This window comes from Chionomys nivalis, chromosome 11, assembly GCF_950005125.1.
Source record: "Chionomys nivalis chromosome 11, mChiNiv1.1, whole genome shotgun sequence".
Classification (NCBI taxonomy): domain Eukaryota; kingdom Metazoa; phylum Chordata; class Mammalia; order Rodentia; family Cricetidae; genus Chionomys; species Chionomys nivalis.
In genome coordinates, this window is record NC_080096.1 from 82443467 (window position 1) to 82457357 (window position 13891).

Sequence of the window (13891 nt, forward strand, 5' to 3'; positions counted from 1 at the left end):
TATAATAAAGTCTATGTCATAGAGGTGTTGAAAGGCTTAAATGAAAACATGTGTTGATAAATGGGAGCCATTGTCATCACTCAGCAAATGTTCCCTCCCTCTGAGAGAAAGCCACCTGCTGAAGGTTAAGCCATTGCTCAGGGTCACACAGCTTCTGGCCAAAGCTAAGGAGGTTGTGCAGCCTAAGGGAAAACAGGACACACAGGGAGATCTGAGCAGGGATTTGGGTTGTTGTTTTTTTAGCCCCTCTGTACCTCCCCACAGAAGCAGGCAAAGCAGGCTCTTGTGCCACTACCTGCCCCTTCCCTCTCAGAGGTCACAGAAAAATTAGCGACGTAGCCTCATTCATTTGCAAATTTTCATTGACTTTGTCGAAATCTGGTGACTTTCATGCTTAGCTTCCCTGTGGAGCCACCCGAGGCTGCCCCTTTCTCTGGCTCCCAGGTAAGGAACTGGACTCAGATTCAGAATCCTAGACCTTAAGGCTACACCAGAGCTACACCTTGGTCTATGTCAGGATTCTCTCCAGGTTCTTTTTGGACAGCCTGTGGACTCACTTCTCCCTATCTCCATGGCACACCTGGAGCCCGCGACAAAACCCTAGGTAGGAAAAACGACAGCACCCAAAGAGAGGCAAAGGGCCCTTTAACTGGGCACCGAGCTTGTCCAGAGTCAGCCAGCAGCGGGAAAGTCTGACTAGTCATTCCTCATAGAAAGGCCACACATACACAACGCTACGGCAGCGAGGCATCTGATTTTCCTGGGGAGCCATGAACTGATCCTTATTTCCCCGATATAGCCCCAACGACAGGTCAGAAACATGACCCAACCAAGTCCAACTTGATGAACCGGTGAGTTTAACTGGGCTTTCTTCGAGAAGCATGGCTTAGGGGTTAAGTAGAAGAGCATGAGCAACTTAGGGGCAGTTACATCACTGAAGAACAGTCTCCGCTCCCCCTCAGTGGTTAGCCACTTAGATATCCAGGGGTGGAATTCCAAATGCCATCTTATGACCCACTCTCGGAGAAGGAGTGGATCCTCCTTCTCAGGAAGGAATTGACTTCTCAGGGGGTTCCAATACGGTGAAGGTCTCTTGTGACTTCTCACAGCTCCTCTGAATTCAGGATAGTTGTGACCACGACATGCCCAGAGCACAGCAGTCCACAATGGCATGCAGCTCAGTGCATGCACACATGGACCTGTGCTAGGATTAGAGTCATGTACCATCAACACCCAGCTGCAGAAGTTTTTGTCCGTTTTGGTAACTGTGTGTGTGTAAGATGAGAGACGTGGCTCCGTCACAGTGTCACATGGAGGTCAGAGCACAACTGATGTGTTTCCATTTTGTTTGAGGTAGGGTATCTGTCATTCACTGTCTCACACTGCAGGCTAAATGACCTTTGAACCTTGCCTCCCATGTCCTTGTGTGAGCCCTGGGATCGCAGTCAGGCACTAAATATGTTACTCACTGGGCAATCTCCCCAGGACCCTTCTTTTTATTGATAGGCTCTGCTGTGTAGCCCAGCTGGCCTTGAATTTACAACAACCCTACTGCCCACCTTCCTGAAAGCTGAGGTCACAGGCATTTGCCACGCTGTCGGGGGGCTTGTTTATTTATGTATCATGCTTCACACAGTGCCTTCAGGCAGTTCAGAGAGATGGTCAAGGAAGGAGACAAGAACGAGATGTGTGAGACAACAAGTCTGCATGAGCAAAGGAAGGCAATGGAGTTCCTTAGAAGAGCCCATGAGACCTGCTGCACATGGTGGATGCTCATGAGTTGGCAGTTTTGATGGGGCTGGGTGGAGACAAGGCTAAGCTGGGGACCAGACAGGAGCAGAGAACTGTCATAGTGAGGACTCTCAGCAGCATCAAGGATTCAATCAACTAGAGACTTTGCATTTTCTAGAAGTTTGGGATGTTGATTCTATTCCTAAGCTCCAGGTTCATCTTCTGTGTGGGCTTCACCACCATCAGGACCCTGATGTCTTTTCTTGCTCCTGAACACGACCTTGCTCATCTGGATGACTGCATCCCAAGGGCAGCTTCTCAGGATTCGTAGTCCATATGTTCCAGTTCACAAGGATGTTCCTTTCCCATGCTTCTTCTTCTAGGCCTCTGTTCTCCTAGCTTCAAGAGAGTCCCAAAGAATTTGGGATGCACCTAAGTGCCTGTATTCCTGTGAGTCTAGACTGTTCACCCATCTTCTTCTGGAGTTTCTGAAGTATGCTGGAATGAGAGAGGTCAGGGACCAGCCTCTCTTCTGGAGTGTATTAGTTTCCTCTGGCTGCTATAACACATTCCCTGACAACTTAAAGTGTTTATTCTCTTAGCGTCCTGTTGATTTGAAGATTGGAAGCAGGATCTCTAGGGAGAGTCTGGTTCCTTGTCCCTCCCTTCCCAGCTTCTAAAGCCACATTCCTTCACTTGGGGACCAACAGCTTTCTTTTGTCTTCAGTGTCAGCAGAGATGCGGCACCTTTACCTTTACCACAACCTTGTGTTTCGGGAACTCTTCCCCAGAGACCTAGAACAAACATCTACCCCCCTTGTTTCAGGGCACCAATAACAGTCTATTTCAGAGTCTGTGGTTGCTTGTTTTGGGCCCCTGGATCTGACAAGCTCCCTCTCCCCTGTCTCCTCAAAATGAATGAATCCAAAAGATAGAATAGATGATAGTGTACTATTTTAATTTTGTCAAATACAAATAGACTAAATATTATAATTGTAATTATTGTTTGATACCTGTTTAGTTACATGAAATTTTAATATGTTAAAGTTAAACCCTTCTTTTTAAATAGACAGAAAAGGGGAGATGATGTGGGATCTCCCTCTGTATGCTATGAACATATTTTATTATTATTGGTTAATAAAGAAGCTGATTTGGCCAATAGCCAGGCAGAATATAGCCAGGCAGGAAATCCAAACAGAGATACAGAGAGAAAGAAGGCAGAACTGGGAGATACATGCAGCCACTGGGGAAGCAAGATGTGAGGTAACAAGCTACAAGTCTCATGGTAAAATATAGGATAGAAAAATGGGTTAATTTAAGTTGTAAAAGCTAGTTAATCGTAAGCATGAGCTAATAGCCCAAATAGTTTATAATTAATATTAAGCCTCGGAGTGGTTATTTGGGAACCAGTGAACAGGAGAGAAACCCCCAGTTAAAAGTCTACCAACTTAGGAAGCCAATGATCTTACTGGGCTTTCTTTCAGTGCACGGATGATGAGTTGCTTACAGGAGCTTGGGGGACCCCAAAGCAACTACATCACTGCGAAGTCTCATTCCAGCTTGATGGAATCACCCCTTCAGTTAACCTTCCATGGTCTATAGACTGTAGCACTTCCCAGGGCCATGAGGTCACATGCAATCAGGGCAGAATAATATATAGCAGGCTGGAAGGTCTAGGAGGGAGTGTGGTCAGAATCTCAGATGAAGGTCCAGTGATCTCTTTACCCCTCTTTTTTGAGAGAGCATCAGCATTTAACAGGCCCAGTTCTGAAGTCTCTTGGAAGTGGTCTCAGCTCTCTTTGAAGTCAGACAGTTATACTGCAACACCTCTCCTCAGCCTTCTTCTTTCCGATCCTTGTGAACATTTCTAGGCCTATCCAGACAACCTAAGATCATCTCCCCATCGCAGGGTCCTTCACTGGAGCACATGTGCAAATTCTCTTTTCACTTGAAAGCTAACACTCACGGTTCCTAAACTAGGATGTGGGTGTTTTTGTAGGGCTGTTGTTTAGCCTACCGTAGAGGACATCAGAGCCTATAGCTTATTTCCTGCCTGGACAGTTCTGCAGCTCAGCCAGAGCAAACATCGGGCCTACTGACAGCTGAGAGAGAATGTTTTGCTTGTGTGGGCAGGAAAAGTAAGTTCTCTGTGGATCCATTCATTGCTGAGGCCAGGGTTAAGAAGAGCAGCACTCTCCGTTCTCACCCATCCCGAGGCTGTCCACTGCCGCTACCAAGGGCTCACACGTCTACATCCTGTAGGAGGAGACTTATGTGTTCCTATCAAAGCTGCACCGAGCTCGGAGACCAGATGTTTAAACCGACCCATAGGACGGACAGGCCTGAAGAACAGGGTTATCCACAACCCAGTCAGCAAATGGAACAGATCACAATTAAAGTCATGGAAAGGAGGGATATAACTCAGTTTTCTGAGTGCTTGCTTAGCAAGCATGAGGCCCTAGGTATCAATCCCCAGGAACACATAAACAGGGTATGATGAAATGCCTCTAATCCCAGCTAATGGGGGTGGGGTGGGTAGAGGCAGGAGATTCAAGGTCATTCTTGGCTACATAAGACCCAGTCTCAAAGACAACGTTAAGAAAAACATAGAATTGTGTGGGGCTGGAGAGATGACTTGATGGTTAAGAGTACCTGCTGGTCTTTCAGAGGACCCAGGTTTGGTTCCCAAGACCTATGTCAGGCAGCTTGTAACTCCAACTCCAGGCAAACCAATACCCTCTCATAGTTTCCAGACATCCACACGCACCAACACATACCACCACACACATTCTCGCATAATTTAAAATAAAATAAAGTAACTATTAAATTATAGCGAAATACACGTAGTTGGGGCTGGAGAAGAAAACTTGCTGGTAAAGAGTGCTTGTTATGCCAGCCTGAGGACGCGGGTTCAAACTGCTCAAACCCTGGAAACCATGTAAAAAACTGGGCCTAGTCATCCATGCCTGTAACCAAGCACTGGGTGGTGAGCAGCAGAAACAGGAGGATCACTGGGACTCCCTGGCTATCAGGCTAGCTGAAGATTCAATGAGAGACCCTGTGGGAATAAGGTGGTGAACCATAGAGCAGGACATTTGATGTCTTCCTGTGGTCTCCAAATGTATGTACAGATATGCATTCATGACCCACACGTATACCACATATCATAAAGTTGATCGTGTTAACTGTTTCAGCAGTGTTAAATACAATCATAGGGCTGTGCAGCCAATGCCCAGAACTCTTTATTTTGTGAAAGTGAAATTCTATACTCATAATTCCTTTCTTTCCGCAGTCCCTGACAACTACTGCTATACGTTCTCTTCTATCTTTGTGACCTCACAGCTTTTATAACTCAAATAAAGGGAACCACACAGCCTTTGCCCTTTTGTGACTGGCTCTTCACTTGGTGTAACGTCTTCAGGCTTCTTCCATGTGGGATTAGGAGTCTGAGTTTCCTTGCCCTTTAAGGCTGAACAATACTCACTGTATGTACAGACCATTGCTGTGTGCACTCACCACGGTCGGGTTGTCCCCACCTTCTGGCTAATGTGAGTGATGTTGCTATGTGTGGAGGTGGAAAAAGCGAGTTTCCCAAAGGCAGGTGTTTCTCAAGCATATGCTCTTCACTGCCACTTCTTAGGGAAAGATACTCTGATTTTTTTTCTGCAACTGCCAGCTGCACTCTATCCTGAGACATACATCCTTCAGAATATGTCCCTGAACATCACCACCCGAGTCCCGCTGAGCTTTCTTTCTCAACCCCAGGGAAAGGTGGTCAAGGCAGGTTTCACATGGAGGGTGGAAATTGTGCTCCATGGCAGAGTTTTCTCTGTTGGTTCCTAGAAACCCTGAAAAGATCCAAATAGGAATGTTTTGTTAGCACCCTTTGGTTGATCTGCTGGTCTGTTGGGCTCCTAGTGTATCATGGACCCAGTGATTGCTTGATGCTGGAGGACAAAGGCAACTGGGAAAACCTGTTCTCTGGTGGTGTGGGGAGTATCCGTCTGAACCAGATAAAATGGCCGACAGTTGGGCGTTCCTTTAACCTTCAGAGATGGCAGTTTCATTTAGTTCAAGCACTAGTTGAGGTACCTGTAAGGAGACCGTCCCTCTCCTCTGTTGGAAACAGACCTCCTTTCTGCTGTCTGAGAAGAAGAAAGACTTGAGAAACGAGGCAGGTGGGGGCAGGGTGGGGCACTGCCCCAATTCTGACTGCAAGAGCTGTTCTCCCGAGGGTCACCAGGACCCTTGAATGAGCCTCAACCCTGAGATGTCAGGAGGGTGCTTGAGTGAGCCTCAGTCCAAGGCTGTCGTGGTTAGCATTATCCCAGTCCCAGTCCACGGCTCTCTTGCAGGCTATGGAAGATGGACTGCCGTTGCTAAGTGCTGGCCCAGTAGGAATTCACACATAATTATTACTTTGAGCACCCTCTATCCCAAATGGCAGCTTACTCACTGACTGTAGAAACTGCCCAGGACCTGGGGCACAGAGTAGGCAAGTGCCATGTGTGCCTTTTCTCTTCCCCTCCCTCCCTCCCTCCCTCCCTCCCTCCCTCCCTCCCTCCCTCCCTCCCTCCCTCCCTCCCTCCCTCCCTCCCTCCCTCCCTCCTATGTGGCACAGGGGGTTCAACTCTAGGCCCTGTGCAAGAGAGGTAAGCATACTATCATTGAGTTACTTTGTAAACCTGTGCCTTTTGTTCTTGTGAATCCCCACAGTTCTTTTTTTTCTCTTTCAGTTCTAGAAGATGAACCTTGACCCTCTTACAAGCTAAGTCCCTATGCACTGTTGGTTTTTATTTGAGACAGGGTCTCATTAGGTTATATAGGCTGACACTGAATTCACTCTGTAGCCCAGACTGGGCTGTGCTTGCTGGTTTTCTGCCTTAGGCTCCAGCACAGCTGAAACTGCAGGCCTATCCCACCAGGCCTGGATAGACACACCTCTTTTTTTTTTTTTTTTTAATCCTCCTCCCTCTTCTCATTTTAAAAACTTAAATTTAATTTATTTTGTGTATATGGCTGTTTTACCTACATCTATGTCTGTGAACCACTTGTGTGCCTTGTGCCCACAGAAGCCAGAAGAGGTTATTGAATCCCCTGGAACTGGGGTTACAGACAGTTCTGAGCCATTATGTGGGTGCAGGAAATCAAACTTGGGTCCTCTGGAAAAGCAAGCCAGTGCTCTAAACCTCTGAGCCATCCCTCCAGTTCCTAGATAAGCATTTTAAAAAGGAATTCATGCTAAGGAATACTTTATTCAACTTGATAAAGGATGTGTGCAAACTGAAATTGACACACAGTGGCATTTCAGAGGGAAATATGAGAAAACCCATTGATAAACTGTTGAAACTATTCACCCCAGCAGACACCTTCCTGTCATTGGGTCCCAGGGATTACAAAACTCTGAACCTCCTGGAAGTTGGTAATTGAGTAGAACAAACTTTTTTAGACCAGGCTGTCCTCAAACTCACAGAGATCCACCTACCTCTGCCTCCCGAGTGCTGGGGTTAAAGGCGTGCACCACCACCGTCAGGACAGAGTGAAACAAACTTTTAACCTGATACCCAACTTTACAGACATTCTTTCTAATCATGCCCAAATCTTCCTTTTGGAGATTGCCAGAAAGAGGTCAGCAAGGTGCTGTGGGTGAGACGTCATCGGTGTATGAGGATGTGAGTGTGCGTACGTGAGAGCAGGCGTGAACAAGTATGAGTGCATGTGCGTGTGCGTGCTTGTTTGGTGGATTCACGATTCGGCACTTGTGAATCAAAGTAGGTGGAACATGTGCATTTGTGTGCACTGATGTGAGCACAGAATGTAGGTGTGAGTATTGCTAAACACTTGGGTCAAATGAGGGCGGAGAGGACAAGTGGAGGAGACGTGAGTGGGCACTCTCTGCTGACCACGCGAGAGCCCGGGGCAGACCTAGGGTACGCCTGCTTCAGGGTTAATGGGGAGCCCACACCCATAGCCCCGACTTGACAGAGCTCAGGGCTGGTGCTGATTCCTGTCAGAGGTAGTATTGATAACACTGAATCTCTCTGGCCTCTCAGGTCACCTCTCGAAGAGTCTCTTCCCATCTCTGGATGCCGTGAGACACCCTCCTCTACAGCCATCTCCATCTGCAGACCCTGCTGCTTTCCAGAGAGGAAGGCAGGCTTCACAGCTTCCAGGACATGTCCTGGAGTCGCTTCCATAGAAATGAGTTGAGCCCATGAACCAGACAAGGAGGTCAGTTACACAGTTCTCTCTCACTGACATAGAGAACAGTTTCTAGAAAGCGAGAATCAGAGACAAAGAGCCTGAAGGAGCAGGAAGACAGGACATTTCCTTCAGAGAGGTCGATATCGGGAACATCTTACCTGGACGGTACTCAGGAGGCCTTACTTCAGACTGGGCTGCAGGAAGGCACTTTTCCAGCTCTGGCTTCTGTAGGAACAAGTGACTGAAATGAAGAATAAAGATACAGAATCTCTAAATGTATTTCTACGTCCATATTCTCAGCCTACGACAGTGCCCTGTCAGCTTGTCTGTCTGTGCTACCAGAACACGGAGTTTATTTTTGAATGACCAGGGCCTACCAGTCTTTGGCATGTATAGACACACTGATGGTGTCTAACAGTATGCAATTGATATAAAATTATAAACAGTCATAGTTATTTTTAATAATAGACTTTTAAAATACAACACATCTTACCTTTATGGCAGAGCTCAACATGGACTAGCTACCTTTACGGTAACTGAGAGTCACATGCGACTATCTTACTAGGTTGTCAAATGGCCTGCTGTTATCAAAAATACAGCGGCATTTTGTATTTTTTTGAGAAATAACCACTAGGTGGAGCTGGTGCTCATTCTGAGCAGCACTTGAGAAAAATGCCAGGTGGGACCGGAAGGCCAAAAGCGAGGCAATTTATTAGGTTGTCCTTGCCTCACTCCACTGTTAGGAGAAGACTCGTTGCAAAGAACTGCACTGTGGTCCTTTGCAAACTTCCTGGAATTGTGGTCTCTCGGAACCAAATGGGTGGCTGGTGCAATAGGGCAGTGACCCAGAAAACGAGATGGGGCTGCCTTTGAACTGTCAGGTGACCGGAGAAGCGCTTTCCCAGGAGGGAAACTTTTGTGCAAAGCCGTTCTTGGGACTTTAGCTAGCCTAGTAGATAACGCCGTGTTTATTAGAGCACAGCATGCTCACCTGTGACCGACTTCTTAGGAGGGGAGTTTGAAAGGAAACATGAAGTCTACTCATGTTTCCTTGTAAGAAACTTGTAAAAGACTGCATTTTAGCTGTCTTTCTTGCCCAACCAAACCTTGCAAGCTAGATAGAATTCATTTCTATGAATTTCTTTATGGAGAGGTAATGAAATTCATCACAGATGTACTTCTTTTGTAAGAATCCTTGATCCCCAAATGTGGCACGCTCAGTTTTTCCCCGCGACAGAGCGGTCCGCGGAGTCCACTGTCTTTGCACTGTTCTTACATAGTGTAAAATGGATCACGATTCTGACTATTCATATCCAGTCCATAGGCAGCACAGAAAGTGAATTCAGTGGAATACTTAGAAGACAGACCAGACACTGTACTTACATTTTGATCTGTTGAGAATGTTCCTCTTAAAGCAGAGGTTCTCAACCTTAATGCTGCAACCCCTTACTACAGTTCCTCATGTTGTGGTGACCTCAAGCATAGAATTATAACTATATTTTCGCTAGTATTATGAATCGTACTATAAACATTTGTTATTCAAGATATCTGATAGGTGACCCCTGTGAAACGGCCATTCGAGGCTTAGGGGCCGCGGCCCACAGATTGAGAATACTTCCTCAAGGCGTCTTACTCTCTGGGTTCTGACCCAGTGTGTAATCTGTATCTTTACCCAGACACCAGCATATTACGGGCGGGTACCCTGGGTCCCAAAATATAGAAGCTGACTTTCAGTATGGGGACTGAAGAGAACACCTGCTGCCATATGTGAAAAAAGTTACCAGGTGAGTCCCTACAACTTGCCTTCTCTGATACCTTGAAGTGGCTGGTGGCCTACTATCAGCCTGCTTTCCCTCCCAGAAGGCAGCCAGTCTCAAGTGTCACCCCCCAGAAGTGGCCCCAGTGCTATGTCACAGCCGTGGCATTGTTCTGCAATCTGGGAGCCAGGCTTGTCAAGAACCCAGCAGCACCTGTTGGCAGAGGCTAGCTGTCCCCATTTATCACCACACCGATTGTCATTTACCCAGGCTCAACAGAAGCTGTGGCCACTGAGGTGTAAAGGGGACGCAGTGAGAGGTATCATTTCTGCTGGGAGTTAGCTCTGACAGGGCTTAACTGAACATCCCTGCTGATGGAAGAAGCATCAGCTGGCATCTGAGATGCCTGGGAGTTCAAACACTGCTCCTCTAGATGTTTAAAACCACAGTCCCTGGATTTCTGGTCACTAAATGACCATACATACTAGAATGGAACTGTTATAGACATGTGTACAGGGACATTTTTTTTCTAGAGAAGAGACCTATAGTTTCAGTAAATTGATGGATAAAAATAATAAAGATCTCTGCATCCAAAGTCTCTGTGAAAAGGGGACAAATAGTCTTGGTGTTTAGATAAACTGCTTGAATACACATCTACACAGAAGAGTGACATCCCACCAGTCTCTTTTGGAAAAATGAACTTTACATGGCAGGAAGGAAATATTTAGGATCTACTTTATATTTATTTATTTATTGTTTGGTTTTATGAGACAGGGTTTGTCTGTAGTTTTGAAACCTTCCTGAAACTCATTCTCTAGACCAGGCTGGCTTCAAACTCACAGAGATCCCCTGCCTCTGCCCCCCAAGTGCTGGAATTAAATGCATAAGCACCATACCTGGTACTGACAGTATGTTTTTTTTTTTTAAAGATTTACTTATTTTTGTGTGTATGAGTGTTTTGCTTGTATGTATATATGTATACTATATGTGTTCCTGGTGCCCATGAAAGCCAGAAGAATGTGCTGGAACCCCTGGAACTGAAGTCACAGTCATGTGGGTGCTAGGAAGTACATCTGGAGTCTTTATATAAGCAATGACCACTCCTAACTGCTGAACTTCTCTTTAATAAGGAAACACTCGTCTTACTGACAGAAGGTGTGTGCAACACTCACTGACTGTGGGAGTTCAAGTGTGATTAGCTCCATAGTCCACACGGGGAGACAGTATCAGGAAGTGTGGCTCTGTGGGATGGGTATGACTGAAGCCTGATTCTAGTTGTCTTAAAATAAAAGCTCAGAGTCAGATATCTGGGTAAAATGCTGAAAGATCAGAGAAGCAAAGGAGCAGCCACAGTCACCTCTTCCCTCTCCAAATCCTCAGACTGTGTATAGCCCACCTTATCACTTCCTGTCTCTTGTTTGTACAGACTTCCAGACCTCTATGGTTAACTTTATTTGTCAGAACATAAATAAAATATTACAACATCCCCCCTTTCCAAATAAAAAGTGAAGGTTATAACTAACAGAGAAAAACTATATACAATAAGTACAATAACTTTGTACAGTATATATAGGCAATAATTACATTAATAATGTCTAGTCCATTTGCGTTTGACAAATTCAGAGAAAATACTTCATTATCTACTCTATCTCAGTGTCCACAGTGTTGTATCTAATTCACTTTCTATTCTAACTTATATTACCAGCCCAAAGCTACCTTTTTATGTCTATCAAACTTACACACTTTACATTTCTTTTGTGAGTTTCTTTTCTGAATTTGGTAACAAGGAAAAGTATAACAATCTAATCTTCAACTCCATCAGAGACCCAAGAAGGAAATAATATTACCTGAGTAAACAGGAAGTGCATGCAAAGCAAACAGTTTCCAAAAATTAAGAAATGACAGAGACATCTGGCTGTCTGGACAGTTACCCAAGGTTCCTCTGTAACATTGGGGCATCCATCTTCAGCCTGCAGGCCTAGAATATCTGACAGACTTTTCTGTGAAACAAGAAATTCTGAAGGGCTGTCCTACCCTTGGCAAAGTTCAGCAGTCCCATCAGGACAGCACATGGTCAGCAGTTGAGGTAAGGGCATTTTCTTGCCCAGCAGCCACATTTTTCACAAGGAAATTAAAGTCTTCATGGAGTTTCTTTGATGCCCTTCATTTTCTCTGAAGTAGATTGGTGTTACCAGGAGTAAACATGTCTTATTGCTATGATAAAATGAACCTATGTTACTAAGACATCTTAAATGTCATATTCTGTAGATCTCTGAAGTATTTGAAGACAACCTATCTAAAATATATCTGTTTGACTTTGAAAAGATCTTTATTACGACTACAAGTTTGATTGTAATAGGTGACTAACTACTAACCTGCATTTCTTTATTATCCTAAATAGTTTGTAATAGTAACTTTCAAGAAATTGCTAAATGAGCTGAATAGATACAATACCTTGAACAAGATTAGAAATGTATGTATAGTATGTTCTAACAAAAATAACCTTGAGTTTGTATCAATATACAAAAATCCATATCAGTTAAAATATTTAAAACTAGTAGTTGCCGTTTTGGTTTAAAAGTGGATTCAATAATCTACCTTTTTGTCCTATCACTTCTATAACACATATGCAGTATAACAAAATAGCTTTAATTTTGTATCATTATATAAAAATTCAAGCCAATATAAAATATTTAAAACTAGTAGTTGCTTTGTTGGTTTAAAAGTAGATTCAATTATCTACCCATTTATCCTTTAATTTCTGTATCCACCTTTTTCTTTTCAAAACAAGAATCCTTAATCTAATCTCCTTTTTTCAGCTTTTTTTTCCTGATCATTATTAATAACAACTTGTAACCAACCCCCTTAAATGATGGAAAATATCCATAACCCATCGAATGACCAAAAACTGCCTGCCCCACTTCTTGGAGATATGGGTGTTATGTTCTTAAGATTGCATTCTGCTGTCTGGGGGTGATGGCATCTTTAGGGGACCCTGAAAAAATTGGGTTAATTATCAGGTCCTAGGAGAGCTAGCTATATTATTTGTTGTCCTGTCTCTGCGTAGTGGGAAAATTCAGAGTAATCTGTGAGGTTGAACCATCTCAGCTAGCCACTTTGAAATTGTCCTGAGCAGAGTGTAGTTCAAAGCCAATCCTTGGGTGGTGTTTGCCTCTTAGTGGCATTACCATAATCCAGGTGGCATCATCATTGTAGGGCCCCATCCTCCTTCTGGAGACTTCTAAGGTTTCTGCTAGTCATGGTCATGGTTCACTGCAGAAAACTTAAACATTTTAAATGTCATATGCTACAGATCTTGAAGAGGTTAAAGGACCACAATTTGTTATGTAAATCCAGAGTATGAGTACTTAATTCCTAGTTGCTTGATAGAGACTCAAACCTGAAATAATGTACAGGAAGCTAGATAATGCCTCTTCTAGAATTTGTTAGTATTCTGTATTACCATTAGTTTGCCAAAAACTTTAATATATATTAGTCTTATAAATTTTGAGATATTTGTGCTTTTTGAAAAAGCTTGAAAGAGTCAAAATAAAACCAAAGAATTATAAGATAGTGATAATAGAATAGTCCTTTAATTTTGATTTTCTTCTGTCCAATATCAGGTGGCTCTGCTGATATGTGACTGAGATTTTGGATTTTCTTTTTAGCAAGCATGCTTGTGTTTAGAGAAAGAGATAGCCATGCTCCAACTCCAAATCCAGCTTTGATTTTTAATTGGTCTGGGCCATTTGCATTATGTATCTGTAGAGAACAGCAGCAACAAACATTTGGGAAAATTTATGAAATTTTATCCTGTTGAAGATGTGGTATACCAATAGGCCAGTTTACTCTTTTTCTTGGGACATTTTTTTTTCTGGATGATTTGTCCTTTTTCTTCAAAAGTTTTGTTTGTTCAGTAGTCTTTAGATTTCTTAGTTGGATGCCTTCATTCTTCATTCTCTTGAAAAGACAAAAAAAAAAAAGGCAAAAAAGACAAACAAACCCTTCCTCAACCCTAACTTTGCGGAGGTTTCCTTGGCAAACTATATCTGAACAAATGAGAAGCATTTGTTAGTCATATAAGTTAGTTTAGATTGAATGGTCATGCTGTTTGATGAACTATTACCTCTTCTAATTAAGAAGTCTCTCTTGTTCAAATCTAGTCTTTATAATATTAGCTTTATGGTTTCTTCTGAATT